Genomic DNA, 11,568 nt, shown 5'->3' with positions numbered 1-11,568 from the left:
GGAAGGTGGGGAACAAGGAGGGTAATGGACAACACGCAGAAGGAGAGCAGAAGCAGGAACTAACTGGGAAAGGAATGGAGGTGGGGGAGGGGTGAAAGGGGAGGAGAATGAATGAGAACAGAGTATGACACATATGAACAAGCCATGCTGGAACTGTTACTTTGTATGCTAACCTAAAAAATTAAAAATAATTTCAATGGTATCATCCAAGACCTTATTAAGTGAAACACACAGACACACACAGACACACACACACACACACACACACACACACACACACACACACACCATGAGTGTGCTGTGGTGAAGAACCAAGCCAGGAGCCAGGATGTAGCTAGAGTCATCATCCAGTTAGTATCTGGGATGTAGTTAGAGCCGTTCATTACCCAGTGTCCGAAGCCCTGGGTTTGTCCCCAGCACTCCACGACCCAGGCATGGTGGCACACACCTGTAATCTCAGCACTTGGGAAGCAGAGGCAGACCAACCCAAGTCCAAGGTCAGCCTCAGGCACGCACCGGGAGGCCAGGTTTGGTGTCACAAGGCGAGACAAAAGAAAACAGGACAGCTCTGCCTTTGGAGTCCTTGGGTCCTTTCTCTTCTGCTTTTCTTCTCAATACATTTCACATCTCAATAAATCCCACTCTGACCTCTGAAGTCGGAGCCGCCGCCATCACCTAGATTACTCCAGAGATTGTCATCGATTTGGGACCGTTCACACAGCCTCTCCCCGTGCCCACAGCAATCTAAAATAGCTTGTATGTAGTCCATCCTTGGTTGGGCTTTGGTTTTTTGTTTTTTTTGTTTTTTTTTTTGTGTGTGTGTTTTTTTTTGTTTTTTGTTTTTTTTTGGTTTATTTTATTTTACAATATAATTTAGTTCTACATATCAGCCATGGATTCCCTTGTTCTCCCCCCTCCCGACCCCTTCTCCTTCCCCCCAGCCCACCCCCCATTCCCACCTCCTCCAGGGCAAAGCCTTCCCCGAGGATTGAGATCAACCTGGTAGACTCAGTCCAGGCAGGTCCAGTCCCCTCCTCCCAGGCCGAGCCAAAGGACCCTGCATAGGCCCCAGGTGGGCTTTGTTTTTCTTCCTAGCACTTATCATGGACATCGGAGTGGACCTGTATGCTTGCGGGGTCTTGTTTTTGCCGCACTGAGGATTGAACCTAGGGCCTGTACTTACCAGGTAGGTGCTCTATCACGGAGCTGTGTCAGCAACCTCCTATTTACTTTTTATTTATACAAGTGTATGGAACCAAACAGGTTCTCTAGAAAAGCAGCAAGCACTCTTAACCATGGAGCCTTCTCTCCAGTACCCCCTCTTTTAACTTTTAAACACAGTTTTCATTATTTTTTCAAGGGTTTGTTATGTATATGGGTGTTTGGGCTACATGTCTATGTACCACGTACATGCAGTTCCCACAGATGCTAGAAGAGAGTATTGGATCCTCTGGAGTTGGGATTGCAGACCGTTGTTAGTTGCCTGATAGGAATACTGGAAACCAAACCCAGGTCCTCTGCAAGAGCAACACGTGCTCTTAACCACTGAGCCATCTCTCCAACCCTCAAATGTTTTTGATGTGCATTCATGTGTCTGCTTGAGTTTACATGCAGCATATGTGTACAGAGCCCTCAGAAGAGGCTCTCCAGTCCCCTGGAACTGGACCTACAGGCAGTTGTGAGCCACCATGTAGGTGGTGGGAACCAAACCCCGGTCCTCTGCAAGGGCAACAGGTGCTCTTAACCACTGAGGCAGGGGTCCAGCCCCAGCTTCCGGAGTGACTGGAATTACAGCACGTCCCCAGGCACAGCATGCGTATTTTAAATCTGTCTTGACTATTAGAAGTTCCCAGGTGGAAACTATTTGATTCTTTCATCTGGAGCTAGGTCAACATGTAGCAGCCCCTCAATTAACACGTGTTGGAGGAAAGAAAATGTGGCTGCTTGGGGGTGTCAGTGCCCAACCCAACCCCTGAAGTGATCCCCAGGAGACTTCCTGTTGCTGTCCCTCTCCGGCTCCTTGTCTGTCCTTTCCTTGTGCTCTTGGCCACATGCACGGCCCTTTCTTCAGGACTGTCCTATTTCAACATGAGAGACACGTGCACAGTTCGGACGCTGTTCACTGTCCGCACTCAGACTCAAGTGAGGAGACCTGGATCCCAATCCTGGATCTCAACCTTCCTGTGCCTCAGTTTCCTCATTAATAAAATGGCAGTAATAATAGTATCTATGGCTCTCGGGTTTGCTGTGAAAATTGAATGAAAAAGACATTTTTGCATATTATCAGTGGCAGCTATTTTTAGATGGTGGTGATGGAATTTGATTCTTAAAGACTTGACTTTAAGAAATATACAGAATTACTAGAGAGTTGGGCACAGAGGTAGGGAGCCATCCAGAAGGGAAGGAATGTGAGGCCATGTCGGGCACTTCTGACTCGGTGATGTGGGACGTGTGGCAAGATGGGTGACCAAGGAGGGGAGCGATCAGGGTGATACTGAGCAGGCTAGCGGTTGCTGATGGCAGAGGACTTGGTGACTCCTCTGAGCTGCTTCTTGCCTGTGGTTGGGGAGGGAAGTCCTAGACCATGATGCCCATGGCAGGTGCCTGGCAGCAGGGAGGAAGGTGGCTGGAGGAGACAGAACACAGCAGAGGCAGAGCACAGTGAGCAGGTAAGGACCTGCAGAAAGTCTTGGGGTGTCCTGGGCGCAGAGGCGGGGGTGGCAGGCAAGGAGGCAGAGGAAGGGGCCTGCGGTACCTGACTGAGAGTAGCTGAATTCTAACACTCCTCTCGCCTTTCCTCATTTCTTGCGACTGTTGGGTGAGGTGTAGTCATCCCTGATTTCCTGTCATCTCCGTTGGTCTCAGTGAGGTGAGGGAGGCGGTCCAAGATGGCTGTCTTCAGCGAGGCACAGCGTCTCAACAGCTAGACCGGCGGCAGGTCTGCAAATTTCCTGCATGGCTTTGTTCTACAAAGGACCCACCGAGGGACCTGTGGCATCCTGGCATCACTCTTGCCTTCCCTGAAGTATCTTCTCTCTCTTTTCCTGGACTATTTTTATTTTCGATTGTATGTAGGTGTGTGTCTGTGTGTGGGTGTGTGCACGTCCACAGGTGCCCGTGGAGGCCTGAAGTGTCAGATCCCTGGGAGCTGGAGTTCTCAGGGTTGGGAGCTGCCTGATGTGGGGGTGCTGGGAACTGAACCCAGGTCCTCTGCAAGATCAGTATGCACTCTTAACTGCTGGGCCATCTCTCCGGCCCCTGACTCTTTTATTCATAAATCTTTATTGACTGATCAATGCTAAAGACAGCATGGATTTTCTGAATCACGAACTAATCTTTGTTACTAATTATTTATACTAGAATGTTCTTAAAATTATCTAGGCTGCTTTGGACACTAGGCTGGCAGGATGACAGCTTGTGTCCTGTGAATGTCCCTTGCTATAAAAAAGCAACACGAGCTTATTAAAGGAAAAGTACAAAATTGAATAAAGCCAAAAATAAAAGAGTCCTTTCTCCTTCCCACCACCCCCACATCCTTAACTCGCTGCCATGGGAGGTGCGGCTATGTATAGACCGTCAGACATTTTCTAAAGTGATCTTTTCATAATGTGTTTAAAAAAAAAAAGTCAGCCCTACTTCCTGTCCTTGTCTCCACAGTGGGTGGCCTTTTGGAGGCCCAGGCGTTGAACTGCACCCTGTTCTATGGCTGATTTCCTCTCTATGCAGCACTGGGCAAGGCTCCTCCAGGGACTATGGTCTTTGGCCCTACTACCCTTAATATGAAAAACTTAGCCACAAAGCCATCAACTTAATTTGCAAAGGGATCCTTGCGGGGCGGGCGTTGGTGGGGAGGGCGGGTAGCAGTTTGTGTCCTTTGTAAAGCACCAGCTGGTGGCCAGATGCCACGTGCCTCTCCCCTAAGGGAACTCTAAACCTCCTCTGGGAACAATGAGGTCCCACGTGGAACTGGACGATGGCCAGTCCCAGAGACCCTGAGCGGCAGAGAGGCAGCTAGGTCGGAGTCTTGCTGTAGGGCAGCCCACAGCCCCAGCAGAGCATGGTGAGGCCAGCTCCCCATTTCCTTCAGGCCTTTGGTTGTTAACACTGAAAAACAGAACACAAGCTGGTGTGTGTCTGGGAAGAGCTCCACCTAGGAAGACAGACTCCCGGTACAGACCAGTTATAGTATCTCTCCAGGAAAACAATGCCATCACATGGAGCATGGAGGTCCCACCAAGACCTGTGGGATCATATGTGCTGCAGGATTATTTGTTAGCTTTTTTTTTTTTTTTTTTTTTTTTTTTGGATTGGCAACAATTCAGATTTCCATGGACAAGTGTTTTTGCTTGAGTGTGAAATGCTCTGCAGAAGCTCATGCGTTTGAACCCTTAGTCTTCTGTTGGTGGTGCTGTTAGGGAAGGTTGTGGCCCCTTCAGCAGGCTGAGCCTCTCTGGATAAAGTAGATGGATAGGGAAGGAGGTTATGGGGTACAACCTAGGCCTGCTTCCATCCGAAGCCCTGCTTCCTCATTGCCCCTGTGACAGGACCAGTGTCATACGTTCCCACTGCCCAGCCGTGAGCCATTCCTACCTCACAGCATGATGTACTGTACCCTCTTGACCCACAAGCCAGAACCCTTCCTCCCTCAAAGAAGCGTTTTTCAGGTCCTTTATCACAGCAACGAGAAGTAACCAATGCGGCAAGAGGATGAATAGAGGTTCTCTTACAGGGTGGGCCACGTGGTAGCACTGGAAAGGAGCGGGTGGATCTTAAACCACGGTTGACAGAAGAACAGATTAATACGTGTGGTGTGAGACCACGTAAGGACCTACAAAGTGTTAGATCCACAGAACTGGTAGCAAAATCGCCAGAATTCTATTACTGATGACTTCAGAGCAATAAGAAGGGGAAGGACTTCCTCACTGGGCCATATTGGGAACGTCACCTTCATCTGTGAACTTTCTTTTTTCTTTCTTCTTTCCTTCCTTTTCTCCTTCCTTTCTTTAACTTAGAGCCATCCCTTTCTCCTCTTCTGTTTTGTTTTTCACTCAACTTGAAGGTGACAAAATAGCATATGTATATATCTACACACACACACACACACACACACACACACACACGCACACACACACACACACACTGGGTGTATATATAGTGGACAAGTTGTTTCTTTTTTAGTCTGTGTCTTACTCTTCTATTGCTGTGAAGAGACACTATGACCAATGAAACATAAAATACAGCATTTAATTGGGGGCTGGTTTACAGTTTCAGAGGGTTAGTCCATTATTGTCATGGCAGGAAGTGTGGCGATAGGCAGGCAGGCACGGTGCTGGAGCAGTAGCTGAGAGCTCACACCTGGTACCTGATCCACAAGTTGCAGGGGGAGTGAGGGGGGTGTGGGGGCTTTTGAAACCTCAAAGCTCACCCACAGTGACACACCTTCCTCCAACAGGCCACACCTCCCAATCCTTCCCAAACAGTTCCACTAACTGGGGGCCAAGCATTGAAACAGATGAGCTTATGTGGGCCGTTCTCATTCAAACCACCGCAGTGTGTGTGGTGTATGTGTATTGTGTGTGCATGTGTGCAGGTGTGCTCACTTGTGTGTGCATCTGTGGAGACCAGAGCTCCACACTGGGTGTCTTTTGCTATTGCTCTCAAACTTACTTTTTTATTTATTTATTTATTTATTTTTTAAATTACACTCATGATATTTATTAATTACACTCATGATATTAATCACATTTGTGGTATTCATAGATTACATTCGCAGTATTCATTCAATTATATATATATATATATTTTTTTTTTATTTTAAATGCCGAATGTCATTTATTGAAGGAGGGAGGAAGCCTTAAATACAGACTTACAGCACAATGGGAGAACCCCAGAGGGCAGAAGTTCGCTACTGATGTTTTACAATCTTGCATCTAAGCTGTTAACGCCCATTATTCAGGATACACAGACAAGGAACTTCCCTTAAGCATTCAGGAGGGTGGAACCTGGCAGGGAATTAGCATAGGGAGGATATCAAGGTCAAGATCCGCAAACAAGGCAACAGTTACTCAAAATGGGGGCCAGGGACTTATAGGTCCCCCTTTTATTAAATAATGAGCTTCTGACTTGGGTTGCGTGGGACGTCAGCAGGTCACCTTACCCGTCATGGAGACGCCTGCCCATCAAACTTACTTTTTGAGACAGCATCTGTCATGGAACTTGGAGATCACTGCTTAGCCTAGGCTGGCCAGCCAGTGAGCCCCTGGGCTCCCCTGTTTCTCTCCTTCAGTATTGGGTTTACAGACACACACTGCTGTGCCCAGCTGTTACATGGGTACTACAGTCTGACTTAGGGCCTCATGCTTGCCCGGCAAGCACTTCCCCACTGAGCCAGCTCAACATGATACTTTGTTATACATATCTGCTATAAAAGGATTGTCACAAGCTAGTTACCATGTCCCTAATTCTGCATCGTTATCCTTTATTTCACTTGCTAAAGCGCTGACAATCTGTTCTCGTAGCAACTTTCAAGTGGAGGACTCACTGCTGTTCGTGACAGCCACCACGTTGTGGATCTCAGAACTCACTCATCCTGCCCAGCTGAAGCTTTGATCCCCATGTGCCATATTTCCCTATCCTTTCTCCCCAGCCCCTGGCATCCACCATTCTGTTCCTTGCTTCTGTGGGTTTTTCCAATAAATGTTAGGACATAACTGTCTTTCTGTGCCTGGTTTATTTCTCTGAGAGAATGGCCTACAGATTCATCCACAGTCACAAATGGCAGGATTTCCTTCTTTAAGGCTGAGTAATATTCCAGGGTGGGTGAGTACCATATTTCCATTGCCCACTTATCTGTAAATGGGTACAGGTTGATTCTCTATTGCATCTATTCTGGACAACACTGCAAGAGGGAAATGCACTTACCTCTTTGATATTCAGATTTCATCCTCTTTGGCACAGTTCTATTTCTAAGTCTTTCTTGAGGGACCTACATACTGTTCTCCAAAATAGCAGTATCATTTTCAACCCTTCCATCTCTGCACATGGGTGTCTGTCTCTTCATCTCACCAATGCTTGTCTTCTGGTTTGTTTTTTTTTTTTTTTTTTTTTTTTTTAATCAGCTGTCCTAACAGATGGTCAAAGCAGGGTGTGGTTTCTGTATACTCGCCAGCCACGTGGGTGCCTTCTTTTGAGAAATATCTACCCAGTTCCTTTGACCATTTCAAAAATGTTAAGATTGTATTATCCCTTTTTAAGACAGTGTCTTTTGCTGGGCAGCGGTGACGCATGCCTTTAATCCCAGCACTCGGGAGGCAGAGCCAGGTGGATCTCTGTGAGTTCGAGGCCAGCCTGGTCTACAGAGCGAGTTCCAGGACAGGCTCCAAAACTACACAAGAAACCTTGTCTCAAAAAACAAACAAACAAACAAAAAGACAGGGTCTTTCAATGTAGTCCAGGCCGAGGTCAAGCTTGCAGTCAGCCTCCTGCGTGCTTAGTGGGATTACGGGTATGCACCATGGCCCCAGCTCTTAGTCCATTTGTTTTGAATAATATGATTTTTTCTGGCTATTGAGTTGACTTCCATAGCTGTCCTGAATGCTAGCTCCTTGCTAGATGCACACCTGCAAACACACGCTCCCACGCTTAGATGCACACCTGCAAACACACGCCCCCACACTTAGATGCACACCTGCAAACACACGCCCCCACGCTTAGATGCACACCTGCAAACACACGCTCCCACGCCCGGGGGTGGGGGTGGGGCATTTGTTATTTCTTTTTTCCTTTGCAAGAGTTCTTAGCTCGCTTGCTTTCTCCACAGGCTGGCACTGTACAAAACTCACAGCCCATCTATCTACTTTTGCTTTTGTTGTTATGCTTTGGAGCTGTGTCATAAAGTCCTAAACTGTGAGCTGTCCCTTATGTTTTCCTCTATAAACTATGGTCTATGGTTTCAGGTCTTATGTTTAAGCTTTAATCTATTTTGAGTTACCTTTGAATACAGTCGGAGAAAAAGGTCTGATTTGATTCTTCTGCATGTGGATATCCAGTTTTCCCCACACTGTGTATGGAGGTGATCGTTTCCTCGCTGTGTTCCCTCGGCAGCTTTGTTGAAGATCAACTGTCCACAGATGCATGTGGACTCTATTCTGTTCTAAATACTTGCTCTTGCAGCAGCACCACACTGTTTCGATTGCTATAGCTTTGTGGCATACTTTGAAATCAAACAGTGAAAGGCCTCTAGCTTTGTTATTTTGGGGCAAAAAAAAATGCTTTATGTAGGATTTTTCTGTGGTTCTATTTGAATATTAAGATTTTTTTCTATTTCTATGAGAAATGACACTGATTTTTTTTTTCTGAGATAGGGTCTCACTCTAAAGACAAGGCCAGTCTCAAACACAGAGGTCCATCTGCCTCTGCCTCACAAGTGTTGGGATTAAAGGTGTGTGTTGCCGTACCTGCAGCCATTAAATTTTTTTTATAAGAGTTGCAATCTATAGATTGAGACTCACAGACATTTTAGTGACATTAATTCTTTGAACCCCCAAACAGAGACTATTTCTTCACTTATTTGGGTCTTCTTTCATTAGTGTTTCATGGCTTTTAGTCGGCAAATGTTTGCCTTCTTGATTAAACGTATCCCGGAGTATCTCTGTGCTACCGTGATGGGATTGTTTTCTTGATTCCCTTGTTCAGTTGTTTGCTGTTACTGTACAGAAACGCTGCTGGGTTTCTCTTTGTGTGTGTATTCATGTGTGTCAAAATGTGTGTGTAGACACATGCACGCATGTCCGTGTGTGCATGTGGAGGCCAGAGGTTGGTGTCAGGTGTATTCCTCAAATGATCCCCACATTAATTTTGGGGACAGGGTCCCCCATTGAACCTAGAGCTCACTGATTTGGCTAGAGTGACCGAGCAGCAAGCCCTGGGATCTTCTTGTCTCTGTCTCCCCAATGCTGGAACCACAGGCTGCACCAGCATGCCCACGTCTTATGAGGATGTTAGGGATCCACACTCAGGCACCCACGCTCGCACAGGAAACACTTTAGCTACCAAGCCATAGCTGCAGCCATACATCTTCTATGTTGGATTTATGGTCTTGCAACTTTACTGAATTGGCTTATCAGCTTTTGAATCTTTTTTTTCTTAAAAAAAGATTTATTTTATTATTTCTTTATGTATATATGTCTGTGTATATCAGTGTATATGTCTGTGAATGTGCCAGAGGGCTGGGGAATGTAGCTCTGTTGGTAGGGATCCTGCCTGGTGAACACAAAGTCCTGAGTTCAATCCCCAGCACTGCATAAATGTGACAAGGGTCAGGAAGCAATAGGATCAGGAGTTCAAGGCCATCTGCTGCTACATAGCAAGCTTAAGGTCATCCTGGAATTATGAGACTCTCCCTCCAAAGCAAGTTGGCAAATAAGCTGTAACTGGGTACATGTCTAACAAAATTAAAATCCAGAATTTGGAGAGAAAGCGATACACCAAAGTTACAGCAGCATTATTCACAATAGGCAAAGGCTGGAAACATCCCATAATGCACCCAGTGATGAATGGATGAAATGCGGTCTTTAGAAAGGAACGAGGCACCGAGGCTCAGGGGATAAAGTGCAAACTTGAGGTCCAAAGCCCACATAATGCCTGGTGGCTGTGGTGACCCACAGTTGATTCCAATGCTCAGAAGGTAGAGAAAGGCAGTCCCTGGAGCAAGCTGACTGTGGGCACTAGCCTCATGGGTAGTCTCTGGATTTGACTGAGAGACTCTGCCTCATGAATACTGTGGAGAATGGTTGAGGAAGACCCCAGATGTGAACCTCAACCATCCCCCAACCCACACACTTAAAGAATGAAATTCTGGGCCTGGACAGATGGCTCAGCGGTTAAGAGCACTGGCTTCTCTGCCAGAGGACCCGGGTTCAATTCCCAGCACCCACATGGCAGCTCACAACTGTCTGTAACTCCAGTTCTAGGGGATCTGACTTCCTCACGCAGACAGACATGGAGGCAAAACATCAATGCAAATACATCTTTAAAAAAAAGAGAGAGAGAGAGAATGAAATTCTGATAAATGGCACAACACAAATGAACAGTAAAGACAGTGTGTTAAATGGAATATCAGACACAAAGGGACAAATACTGTGTGGATCTACATATATGCAGGATCACAAGTAACCGGATTCTTAGAAACAGAAAACAGAATGGCACCTGTTGACAGAGGGGCTGAGGGTTACAGTTTGATAGGTGAAATTCCATTTTAAAAGATGAAGAACCTCTGGAACCAGGTGTGGTGATGCACACCTGTAATTTTGGCATATAAGAGACAGAGGCAGGGGGATTACTACGAGTTTGAGGCCAGCCTGGTCTACGTGAGCTCCAGGCCAGCCCTCTGGGACTAGGGTACATACATACATCCTGCTTCAGAAAAAGGATGTTCTGGAGAAGAACAGTGGTGATGATTGCCCAACACTAATACGTTAACACCGCTGAATTGCCACTTAAAAGGTTTAATTGATGAGGAGGTTCTATGTATATTTATCACAATATCAATAAATCAGTGAATAAAGCAAACTAGTAAAAATGCAGTGTAAGGAACTTTAAAAGTCTGTCCACACATAGAATAAATTTAAAAAATTTTAAAAGATCACATAGAATAAATTAAAAAAAAAATTAAAGTCTGTCCTTACATAAAAACCAGTGGAAAAATATAGTAAAAATCATTAGGATCAAGTTTTTCAAAACTCTGGAAGCCAAGGTCTTAAAGGAACCAGAAGAATGCCTAGAAAGAAAACCAGCCAGCCCACAGGAAGGTCAGCTCTGTGGTGTCTTAGTTGATTTGAGTCCGCCCCTACTTTCAAAGAATTATGGGGCATACAAAGAGCCAAGAAAGGACGGTCTGGGGGGTGGGGGATGGGGGTGGGGGATACACACAGTGCTAGGGATGAGCCCAGGCTCAACCACTGAGCCACAGTCCCCAGACCAACTAGCTATTTTCAGAATAGTCAAAGAACTAAATATAGAAAAGGAAATTATGGGAACAGTGAATGAACAGATAGATAATATTAATAAATAGCTAGAGCATAAAAAAGGCCCACATAAGAATTTGGAGCAGAAAATCATAGTCACCACCCAAAAAATTCCATAGATCATTTCGGTAGCAGATCAGAATACCGAGGGAAAAGATTGGCTGACTTACATCAATCAAGATCGTCAGGGCTGAGAAACAAAGACACGTGAACTGGGATACCAAAGCAATCAGCATATATGTAATGCAAAGAGAGAGATAAAAGTGTAAGGATAGTCACGGTAACAATGGCCAGGAAAGCTCATATATGATGAAAACGTGACTCCATAGAGACAAGAGGCCCAACAAACAAGTCAGATGGATATGAACAGTCTCATTATTCACCATAGCCCCAAAGTAGAAACTGCCCTCTCATAAGAGGAGAATGAATGTGGGTAATAGTACATGTGTGTCCATATATCTATGTTTATACATGTATGTCCACACATGTAATATTAGCCAGTCTTATAAAGGAACGAAGCACTGATGCACACAGGGATACAGAT

The sequence above is a fragment of the Peromyscus eremicus genome, chromosome 5 (genome assembly GCF_949786415.1).
Source record: "Peromyscus eremicus chromosome 5, PerEre_H2_v1, whole genome shotgun sequence".
NCBI classification, from domain to species: Eukaryota; Metazoa; Chordata; class Mammalia; order Rodentia; family Cricetidae; genus Peromyscus; species Peromyscus eremicus.
Note: the sequence above shows the minus strand (reverse complement) of the source record.